The following is a 10,693-nucleotide window of genomic DNA, read 5'->3' as shown; positions in this document are numbered from 1 at the left end:
GAAATGAATGTCATTTAAATGGCATCAGAATATCTTATCAGACAAAATATAATTATCTAAAGGTTTTGAAAGATCAAAAATACTCTGTGAGTATTTATTTTCCCCTTAGGGCACTTCATGTTTATGAGTAATCAATAGTCGATAGTCAGAGATTTTCATTATGCTTTTTCAAATTATTTACACATATGTGTGTTTTGTACATGAAATACTGTTCACACAAACAAAATTGGAGGCTAGTAAGTAATAAGGACATACAGAGGGACTCTTAAGTTGTGCTATGACTTTAGCTTCCTTTAAAGATTTTAATGAAGTGTTGACAAATTAACCGTGCAGCTTTATGCCCTGCACAGTTAATTTGTTTATTACTTAGTCTTTATGGGTGATGATGGACTGGTAGCACTACAAAAACTCATAAAATTATTATGTCATTCATAATTTATTGTGATCTCATGTATTTTCAAGTCTTTCAAGTCAGACTGTGTGTAAGGCATACATAATCTAACGTCAGTTAGTTTTAGAAACCATAAAGTTAGTTTGTTGCCATATTAAGAATCTTAATTCTGCTGTAGATGAATGAAAGTTGTGGTGTAATATAACACAAATTTCTGAATTTAACTGCTAACATGTATGTTAATGTCAATAATGTCAATCATTTTGCAGACTCTTTCACTTTTGATTTCCGTAATTATCATCTATCATCTGTCAGATTTCTACTTATGTCAAAAGCAGGCTGGTATTAAAAATTGCATATGCCAACGCCACAGGTTATCTGCATGACTGCATATAAGAAACTTGAACTGCATTAATACTTTCAGCATTTTTATTATTTTTTTTGATCTCTGTTTATTTCTAGGTCAACGACTTCCAGCTATTAGCTTGTACCACATAGTATGTGTTAAGTGTGTTAAAAGTGCATGTAAAACAGCTTTGCACTCATTATAATCATCTGTAAGTCTTTTTGGCAATACAAGCTTGGAGCTGTCAGCAGGTAAACATGTACCACCGGTTTTAATATGTGGTTTTGCAGTGGTTGCAATCACTGGTATCTCTGTTATCTATTTATCTCTGCTGCAAACATTCTCCTTGCTGTTTCTGCTCTGCTCTGTTTTCGTTGTTTAGTCTGTTATCCCCCCGCCCCCTCCCTAATAACTACCCTGTGCAAGCCCGAGGGAATGAGGGCCCTTCCCTTTATATTTGTATGTTAAAAGTGGGTGTGTAAACAGTTTCGCTGTCTCTGTTTGAATGTCAAATAGCCTTGGGATGTACTAGTCAACACTGGGTGGCAATTCTGCCTCTTGAAGAAACGACAAAATACTTTCAGCTATGGCACTGACTACCTTGGGGCCTGTCCAAACACAATTATGATTTACTGTTTTCAGTTTTCAGTTTTATTCGTCATATGCAAGTTAGCACAGGGTCAACATTGCAATGAAATGTGTTTGACGAGCAGCAGTCACTCAGCAGCATGGTACAGTAGAAGAAAATGTAATAAAATATAATAGAATAAAATAAAATAAAATAATACAAAAAATAGAAAAATAGTAAAGAGCAAAATATTAGAGAGACGTGGTAAAAGAGAAAAGATGACTAAATATATATGTATCTATAAATATAAATATATGTACACTAGTGATTAAATAAGAAAATCTTGAAAAGAAATATGATGGGAGGGCAGATGGGATATTGCACAGGAATGAGCAGCAGAAAATTACAGTATTGCACTTTTTAAATATAAATATCAATAACAATAAAGTGGAGTGACCAGTGCAGATTAAACGGAGTACTGTGTTAGAGAGTTAAATGGTAAATGGACTGGTTCTTATATAGCGCTTTTCTACTCATCTGAGCACTCAAAGCGCTTTTACACAACTTGTGCATTCACCCATTCACACCCATTCGCACAAGCACATCTCTCTAAGTGCTTTATAGCTAACATTCACACACATTCATACTCCGATGGATGCATCGGAGAGCAATTTGGGGTTAGTATCTTGCCCAAGGATATTTGACATGCAGACTAGGCGAAGCCAGGAATCGAACCACCAACCTTCCGATCAGTAGATGACCTGCTCTACCACCTGAGCTACAGTCACCCCTACAGTTAAATCAGGACCCTGATAAATAACTGATGTAAGTCCTCCTCTAGTGTTTTATTTTTTTATATATTCATTTTTTTATTTATTTTTTGCCAGTATGTGTTTGCGGTATGCATCTGGATACATGTAAGGTGTGCATAACTACAAGCAAAAAGGGTAATCTGATGGCTCTTTCTTGTCTTACACTAAACAATAATCTAAAAGAAGGAAACAGGTGGTTAACATTGATTGATTCTTTGGTCCAGACATGCTTAAAACAAGTAAGACAAACTGAGATCATTAGATTATATTTGTAATTTCACTCAACATAAAGCACACACCACAACATGCATTCAGTTTGTTTAGTGACAAACAACGAGAGCAAAGCTCCTGCTGTGAAACAATTGGTGTATACTCAGATCATGTGATAAAGTGAACTGAAGTTAGGTTTCTGTTTGCTGTCTGCCTGCTCTTTCCCTGTAGACCTCACTACAGGAAACACTGAACTAGTTCAAGTAAGCTTGGATTACTTACTTTTTTAAAACAGTCTTGCAGTTTTTCCTCAGTTCAGATGTTTAAATCTTTTCTTTTGAAGACAGTTTTTGAGTAAAACATCACATCAGCAGCACTTTTTATTTCTCTTTGTATGAAGACACAAAATAAATGTCTTTTTTGTTTGCAGTAGTAATAAAAATATGATGAAACAAATGTGATGATTAAGACTGCGATATATATTTAATACAGTGAACATTCAATAGATACAATGACCAGTGGGTTAAACACAAGGTCCAAAATCCCCTTTTTCTTTAGCATTTTCCAAGAAACAGCAACACTGAGCCTTAAAATGGTTTAACAATTCTCCAAGCAGATTAGGATGCCTACTGCATGATTGCAGAGGATTGAGCAAACAAGCACAGACTCGAACAATGCAGAAAGACAGATTATCTATCCATAGTGGCACATGGCTGCCACAGCTACAGATTTTCTTCCTCTTATTTCCACAAGCGTGCAGCCACACACAAGCAACCATGACGCAACTCCTTTCAGATATGTGGCACAAGCGAACATACACCCAAAGACACGCCTATAGCGCACACCAATACCCGAGCACTTGAGCCCGATCACCTGGTGTTTCTTTCTTCTGTATGAACAGAGGTCAAATTACATTCAACAATAAACATAATTGTATAAGCATGCACAGTTAATTCAGTGTTTGTTTTCACGTCCGAGATTATTGGCTTCAGTCATTCCAAGGGAAATGCAAGTCTTGGGTTTCGACAGTGCTCTCCGGAGAGTCTGTTTTCTTTTTCATTTCATACATTTTCCACAAACACATGTTAGAGCTTTGCAGAGACCCTGTTCAATTCATCTGTACATGCAGAGAACAGGTAAAAGCAGCAAATAGGGGTAATATACATCTCAGAGAATGGAGAGCCAGCGGCACTTACTCAAATCACAACATCTGTGGATCAAATGTATGCTGGTCTATTGCACCTGCACTCACTGGAGAGTTATATACAGCAAGAATTCTCTGTTTATGACTGTTGAGTACATGGAGAGAAACTGGCAGAACACAAGCAAATGACAAAATGGGCTCAGGAGCGGAAGATAAATTAACTTCAGAATGTTTTAAGGATATTTTACATTTACATTTTCAGTAGATAAACATGTGTCCTTTAACGCTCTAAATACTAAATCCTTGTTTTTTGCTTTTAATGATACAGAAGTGTACACAATGCATATAGAAAACCTCAGTAATCTCAGTAACTGCTGTTAGAAGATGACAAGATCACTTTTTGTTTAAGGGAGTATGCCACCAATGCTCTTTACTGTTATATAAACAGAAACACCACAACAAAGGAAACTAAGCAGTGATAAAAAAAAAAAAAAAAAGTCATGAAAGTAATAAATGTTTAAAACACAGTCATGGGAGATTTGTATGTACCAAAGCTATAAGAAGTCTCAATAACAGTTGTGATGTAGAAACACTGCATCATGTAATGTAGACAACCTCAATTCAGTGTCCTCTGTGGCAATCACTGATACGTGACCGATATGGAGGTAAACGCTCCTTTCCTATCTGCAAACACAGAGCTCATGGTTCCTCTTCATTATACCCAAGAACATTGTGTCCAAACAGAGTTGTAATGCAACTGTTTTCAATGAGAATATAAAACTTGAATCTGCTCTTGAATAGATTGTGCAACTAAACATGTATCGCAAGCGAAGGGTTTATATAAGTCATACATGCACACACACAAAGACTGGTGGTGCTGCGTTGGTAAAACTCTATCTGCATGACCACATTGAGCAGGTCTGATCCAGTCTTAAGGCTTGGAATCCCGCAGGGCCAACGAGGGTCTCAGGGCCCCAGTGGTTGAGAATAGCTAGGTGATCTATATTCATTGGCCAGCTTTGGTGAGGCCTGCTGTCATGGCCTCCCCACCCCCCATGACAAGCCAAACCAGGGACCTGTGTGTGTACGTGCTCCTCATGGTGCTAATGCAGTCTGACAGAGATGAATGGACCTGGACCACACGGTTTTCAGCAACGAGTGTTCCAGTGTGAGGGGAGTTATCTGCATGAAGCAAAAAGTGGGAAGGAATGGAGAATGCGTAGGTGAGGACAGAAGAAAGGGAGAAAAAGGAGAGACTGCAAGGGTGGGAGGAGGGAAGAGAAGAAGAAAGATAACATCAGGTGAATAAAGGACTGAAAGGGGGAGGATGCAGGTGCTGGTCTCAGTCTTGACTAGGCTGGTTGCACCCCCACCTTGTGCAACCAGTTCCTAATTGGCACTGCATCTCCACTGGAGGTGAGGATGGAATAGATCATTTAGGTAAGAGAGTGGTGAATACAAGAGAATGACTAAAGATAGACAAAAATATTTCAGAGGTATAGCAAAAGGAGAATCAGAGGACAAGGACCATGAAGGGAGAGTTGATAGTGATGAACAGGACAGGGTTTTGCAGAGGAGGAAGAAGAAAAAACAGGAGAAAGGGCAAGCAGAGAAATGGGGGCTGGTCCTATTAATGTTAATCAAAACAGCCCTGACAGGTCCTAATGAAGGTTTCATAAGAAGGTTTATTCATGATTTCTCCTCATGTGCTCAGTGTCACATATCCATGTCAGAGAGGTAAGAACAAAAGTATTCTTTGGTGCCCTTGGTTAATTTGTGCAATTGAAGGAGTAATATTTTATTTAAAAAAATAAAATAAAATAAGAAAGCATGATCAGTTTTGGTTGCTTGCTGGGCTGCTGGTAACTGTAGCCTTTACTACCACATGACATGACAAAAAAATCAAGTGCAAATGATAACCTTAAAAATGTTGATTTTCATCTACCAATTTAAAGCAATAATTATTGGCATTAGGCAAAAAAATGCAATGCCTTGTAATATTACAATTTGGATTCAGGGTTTTGTAAAAATAAAAACAGCCGAGCTAAATGCACAAAGTTTGTGTGATGTGCAAATAGTGCAATTAATATCCCAATGTTTGGAAAACTCAAGTTTTGTGCCTCCTTCGTGCTCTCCCAGGGTTTCCTTGCTTTAAATCACATGGAATATTTCCAGTGGTGTGAAAGCATTTGAAGTGTGTATTTGAAGTATGCAGTGTATTTTGCAGTACTGAATTAATTACACTTTTCTGTAATTTAAACAATCATTGTGCTAAATCCACAAATAAAAACTAAATTTGCTGATTTCAGTTAGTGTGGCGCAATGAGAAAAGGGTAGTGAAATGAACAATTTTTGTGGAGCAAGAATATGGACTATACTTTTAATTTATTTCACAAATCAGCAAAACACGAGGCATGAAGTGCAAACGGTGCCCAAGTCAGAAACAACTATTAACTGATGCTAACATGAAAGCAACTGAGAAGGCAGCATGCTAACACAAAGGTGGTAGCAAGGATGAGGTTAAACCTGCCCATCCATGCCAAGCAGCCAAAGCTTGATCCTCAACAAGTAACAAAAGCAATGAAGTTGTGCTTGCAGCCTTTCCTTCTATTGTTAAGAGGTCTACGGGCTGGTTTTCAGCCAGGCTTTGTGTTAATATTTTAATACTATAAGCAAGCATCATGAGTTAGAGACTGAGGACCCAAATGCAAACTCCAAAATAAACCAAATAACAAAAAAGTGAGCCAACAAAAACACCACAGTTCAAAATCAAATGGCAGACTGGAGTCAAATCAGGCAGGGGACACACTGGGAGGCTAACAGACACTGCGACAAACAGTGATGAGAAGATTATTTATGGACATGGGGTGATCACGGAAATAGAAACAGCTGGGGAAAACTAGGCACAGACATAGACCAACTGCCTAACAATAACTAATTCAAAGGATAATCACTTCAGTAGATAAGCAAACTATACTGAACAAATGAAACTAAGGAAACTAACCACAAATAGCAGACTGCAGGAGCAATAACCAGACCTCACATACAAGAACTAAAAGTTGTAAAATACAATTGTGCAGAAAATTCAAAGCCACAAGGGGGGAAAAAGAAACACAAAGAAAGAAAATAGACTCACAATGAAACCAAATAGAAAACATAATCAAACCATCAACTCATGACCCAAAAGAATACACACTTGTACACATGGACACTTGGGGGGTTAAAATAGTGAATGAAAACAAAACTGTCTCTACATAGAACACAGAAACCAAAGTATTTAAAAATAAAAGTAAACCACAAAAATAGGAATATACCAACACATAATCTAAATAAACTTCAAAACAAGATAAAAACCTGAGCATCATGACAGAAAGATCACGTGTGTGTTATTATTAGGAAGGTATTTCGTGTCACTGTGTGAGGCTGTAAAGTGAATTTTATACGTAACGAGTATACAATATGTAACTAGAATGAACATTGTGTGGCTCTCTGGTCACAATCATTTCATTAGCAAAGAAGCAGCCTGTCAGATGTTATTGTATAAGAAACAAGAACACGTTCACTTCTTCTTCTTTTTTAAATCAATAACATGACTAACATTTTAGGCTTTTTAGAAAAAGGTCTAACTGGATCACAGTTTGCTGTGGAGCTGGTGGCATTTTTGGCTTGACACAGTTCTTACTATGTTTGCTTTGTAAACGCACAAAGCCACTCGTGACATAGTTAGCATTTAGTAAAACACTCTAGGTGACAAATTAGTTTAGGAATAGTTGTGTAAAAAAATAGTTGAGACAGAAGGGCAGCAGATGAAAGGTTTTTCATACAGAGTGGTAGCACTTCAAGATCACAGTGACTTCCATTAACATCCATCTGATGTGATTATCCAGCAGGATTTAATAAGTACAGATGGATGAGCTGGAGAATAAAACACAACACTTAATAAAAATACACGTTCACTATAATGTACACTATGGCTGTTTGTCTGTGTGGGCACAGTGCTGATCATTGGTTTTCCTTCCCCAGATATCTGGTGGATCAGCTCTCAGTCATGTGTGTACCCAGTGCCTGTTATGGTCATTATAATGACTATTTTGCACTGGACGTGCACACAAACACTTTCTTGTTCCCTTTCTGTCGATCGTCTGAGGTGGCAGCATTGATGTGTTTATGTAGCACATGTACCACGCTGGTTCCCATTATGGACCCGGGGCTCTCTCATCTCCCTCCTCCGCTCGCCACGATTAAAAACACTCTCCCGTCAGGCTAATGAACATGCGAGAAAGCAAAGAAGGAGAAAAGAGTGGGAGGAAAAACAGAGTGGGGGTTTGCCAAGAAAGATACAGAATAAGAGGAAGATTGCCAGATATGTGGATGGATATTAATAAAGGAATGGAAAGAGGGGAGAAAAGGGGAAAATCTTAGCTTGATCTAAAATAGGAGAAAAGTTACATTAAACAAAGCCTAACATTTTTTGGCTTCGTTTAATGTACTGTTTCAGAAATAGTACAATGAGCAAATATAACTATTATTATACGTAATAAGTATATAACAGGTGGATTAAACCAAAAAACTAAACTAACTCAAACTATCATACGTGATCGGGTTTATTCAGAAAACAGTAACAGTGTTAAGTTTCTTTTTACCAAACAAAGAAGTTCTTCTCTGTGTCTGAAGCAAATCACATCAACCTGCGATGCAATGCGATGGTTTTTCAGTAATTTGTTCCTGGTTTGATACGTAAAGGGACATTGGAGCATTAAGATTAGCCTAATTTATATGCTGATATGGTGGTTTATCTGATGTTAGTGGATAAACATAATGAAAATGAGGCATTAGGCTTAATTACTTTTGATCCTTCATGACTGTAACGACGGCAGGAAGAAAAGAGAGCTGTGGCATAAGCATCACTTAAAAATACAGTACATCAATCACTGGTGTCATTTTCTGAGCAGTGACAAGCTGTTCAGACCTGATGACCAAATTTCACTAAAGCCCATTTGCCTAGAAACCCCCCAAAAAACACTTACTTATGTAAATACATAATAAACAGCTGCAGTAGTTGCCTTTTCCCCCTTTAAAGCCGACCACATACCACACAGACTGCACAGTGCTGCAGTGAGACTGGAGCGAGACAGTGATGACAAGATTATTAACTCTGACAACCCTGCAGATGTTCTGCTCCTTTATTCTGCGTGTTAAATGAAAGTGAGCCAAGGTAAGAGGATGATGATGACCTTTGTAAATGCCCAAGATGTAAATGGCTATTTGTACAGCAAATGTTTGCATGTACAGTGTCACATTTGAGGACTTTGAAATGTAACGTCCATGAATGATGATCAAAAATAATTCCATCAGCTTGTTAATAAATCATTTTCTGGCTCTTCACTGTATCTGAACTAGATTAGAGGGAGAAATTCATAAAATGAGAAAGGGGGGTTGCTGTGGCAACACTAATGACACCCACCCCCACTGTCTTTGTGTGCGGACTCTTTCCTCAACGTACATGTAACTGCAGCTATGCTGAGGTTGGTAGTACAAAGCCCTATTAAAACAAATACCTGGTTTAACCTGGCAAGTATGCGTGCCTATGTTTGATAAGGAATTTCCCCAGTAAGACACACGGGCTTAAGATGGCAGTGCCAAGACTTTGATATATTTGATTTAATTAGGTGTAACAACAGCATGGCTATTGCAACATAAGCAAAACGCAAACAAAACACCAAAGGCCTTCACATGGAACATGGTCTCATTATCTGACTGAAAGTATGTGCAGCTATAAAAGCAATTCCAAACTGAAATGCTAAAACAAACACACAATAAGGAAGTTTCTTACTTTTATCTATGTTCCTTTGATGGTTTGCTTATTTTATACAAACAGGGATAATCAGTTGAAGAAATGTGTATTGTTATTGTTAGCTGTGATTTTCTGAGTACATTTGAAGTTTAAAAAGCATCTTGTTTCAGGCGCAGAAAGGAGCAGAGCGGCAGGGGTGTGTTTTTTTCCACTGGTGTGTTTATGCCACGTTTATGCAAGTGTCATATTCAGTATTTACGTGTGCTTCTTTTTTGTTTTTCGTTTGCTGAATGTGTGTTTACATTTGCATAAATATGCAGATGCATCTGGTGTCACACTGCAAACACTGTGCTGTCTGTTTTCTGTGTTTATCTGGAGGGCGGAAAAGAAAACAATTGTCTTTAGTAGCTTGGAAATAAGCATTTTTAATCCAGAAGAAAAAAATTGTAGCCTATGTGAAGAAAAGGCAAGTAATATTTTAGCTCTCACCTTCTGTCTGGGATAAGATGAGTTAAGAGCCACGCTGATGTGCTAGAGGTGTAGAGAGAGGCTTAAGACTCATAGGCTGATTACTGATTACCACAGTACTGCTGAGTATGCTGAAGCACATAGGCTCAAGGTGGGTTGGGTCACTATGATTAAGGAAAGAGAGGGTGGGTGTTGGGCGCTGTGGATTGTAGAGCGAAAGGGGGACAGGGCCAGTGAGACCCCACCAAGAGGATGAGCTGCTGAGGTGTGGCCGAGTGAAGCGGTTACAGGCAACATCCCCATTCTCTCTGCATTTGGTGAATGTTCACATCCAAAGAAAACACAACATAAAATTCTGTCGATGTTATGTAACTTCAGGGTTTGACGCGCTGCTTGGGAGACTCAGCATTAAAAGTGCCCATCGCAGCTTTAGACCTCGACCCCTTTTAAACACTAGGGGGGAAAAGGGCTGCACCGAAAGCCTGGAGCAAATCCTATCAGTTTGTGTACAGCTGTGGAGTCTGGTCTTGAGGGGAGGAGGTTCACCACACTAATGAGGAAATCCAAAAAGAAAATGTGGTTTGGCACAGTATCCACAAAAGATGCTGAGTTTAGCTTTAATCTAATGTGTGTGTGTGTGTGTGTGTGTGTGTGTGCACCCAGAGTGAAGATTATTAGATCTATTCGTGCACGTGTGTGTGTGTGTGTGTTCACACAGGGTGTACGTGCATGTCTTCATTTGCTCCCTTGAGGTAGCTCATGATTTTATTGCCTTTCGACTTATTGCCACGGTGTAACTGTCCAACTGCTGGAGGTGAGACCATAATGAAGTTGTCTTTTATTAGCTCAATGTTCGAAGTCAAGAGGCCAGGATAGTCACACTGATTTTTGCATAGATGTGTGTGTGCGTGTGTGTGCGTGTGTGTGCGTTTGGGATAGTAAGATGGAGATGAAATGAGT

This window comes from Neolamprologus multifasciatus, chromosome 12 (genome assembly GCF_963576455.1).
Source record: "Neolamprologus multifasciatus chromosome 12, fNeoMul1.2, whole genome shotgun sequence".
Lineage (NCBI taxonomy): Eukaryota > Metazoa > Chordata > Actinopteri > Cichliformes > Cichlidae > Neolamprologus > Neolamprologus multifasciatus.
This window is presented reverse-complemented; position numbering follows the sequence as displayed.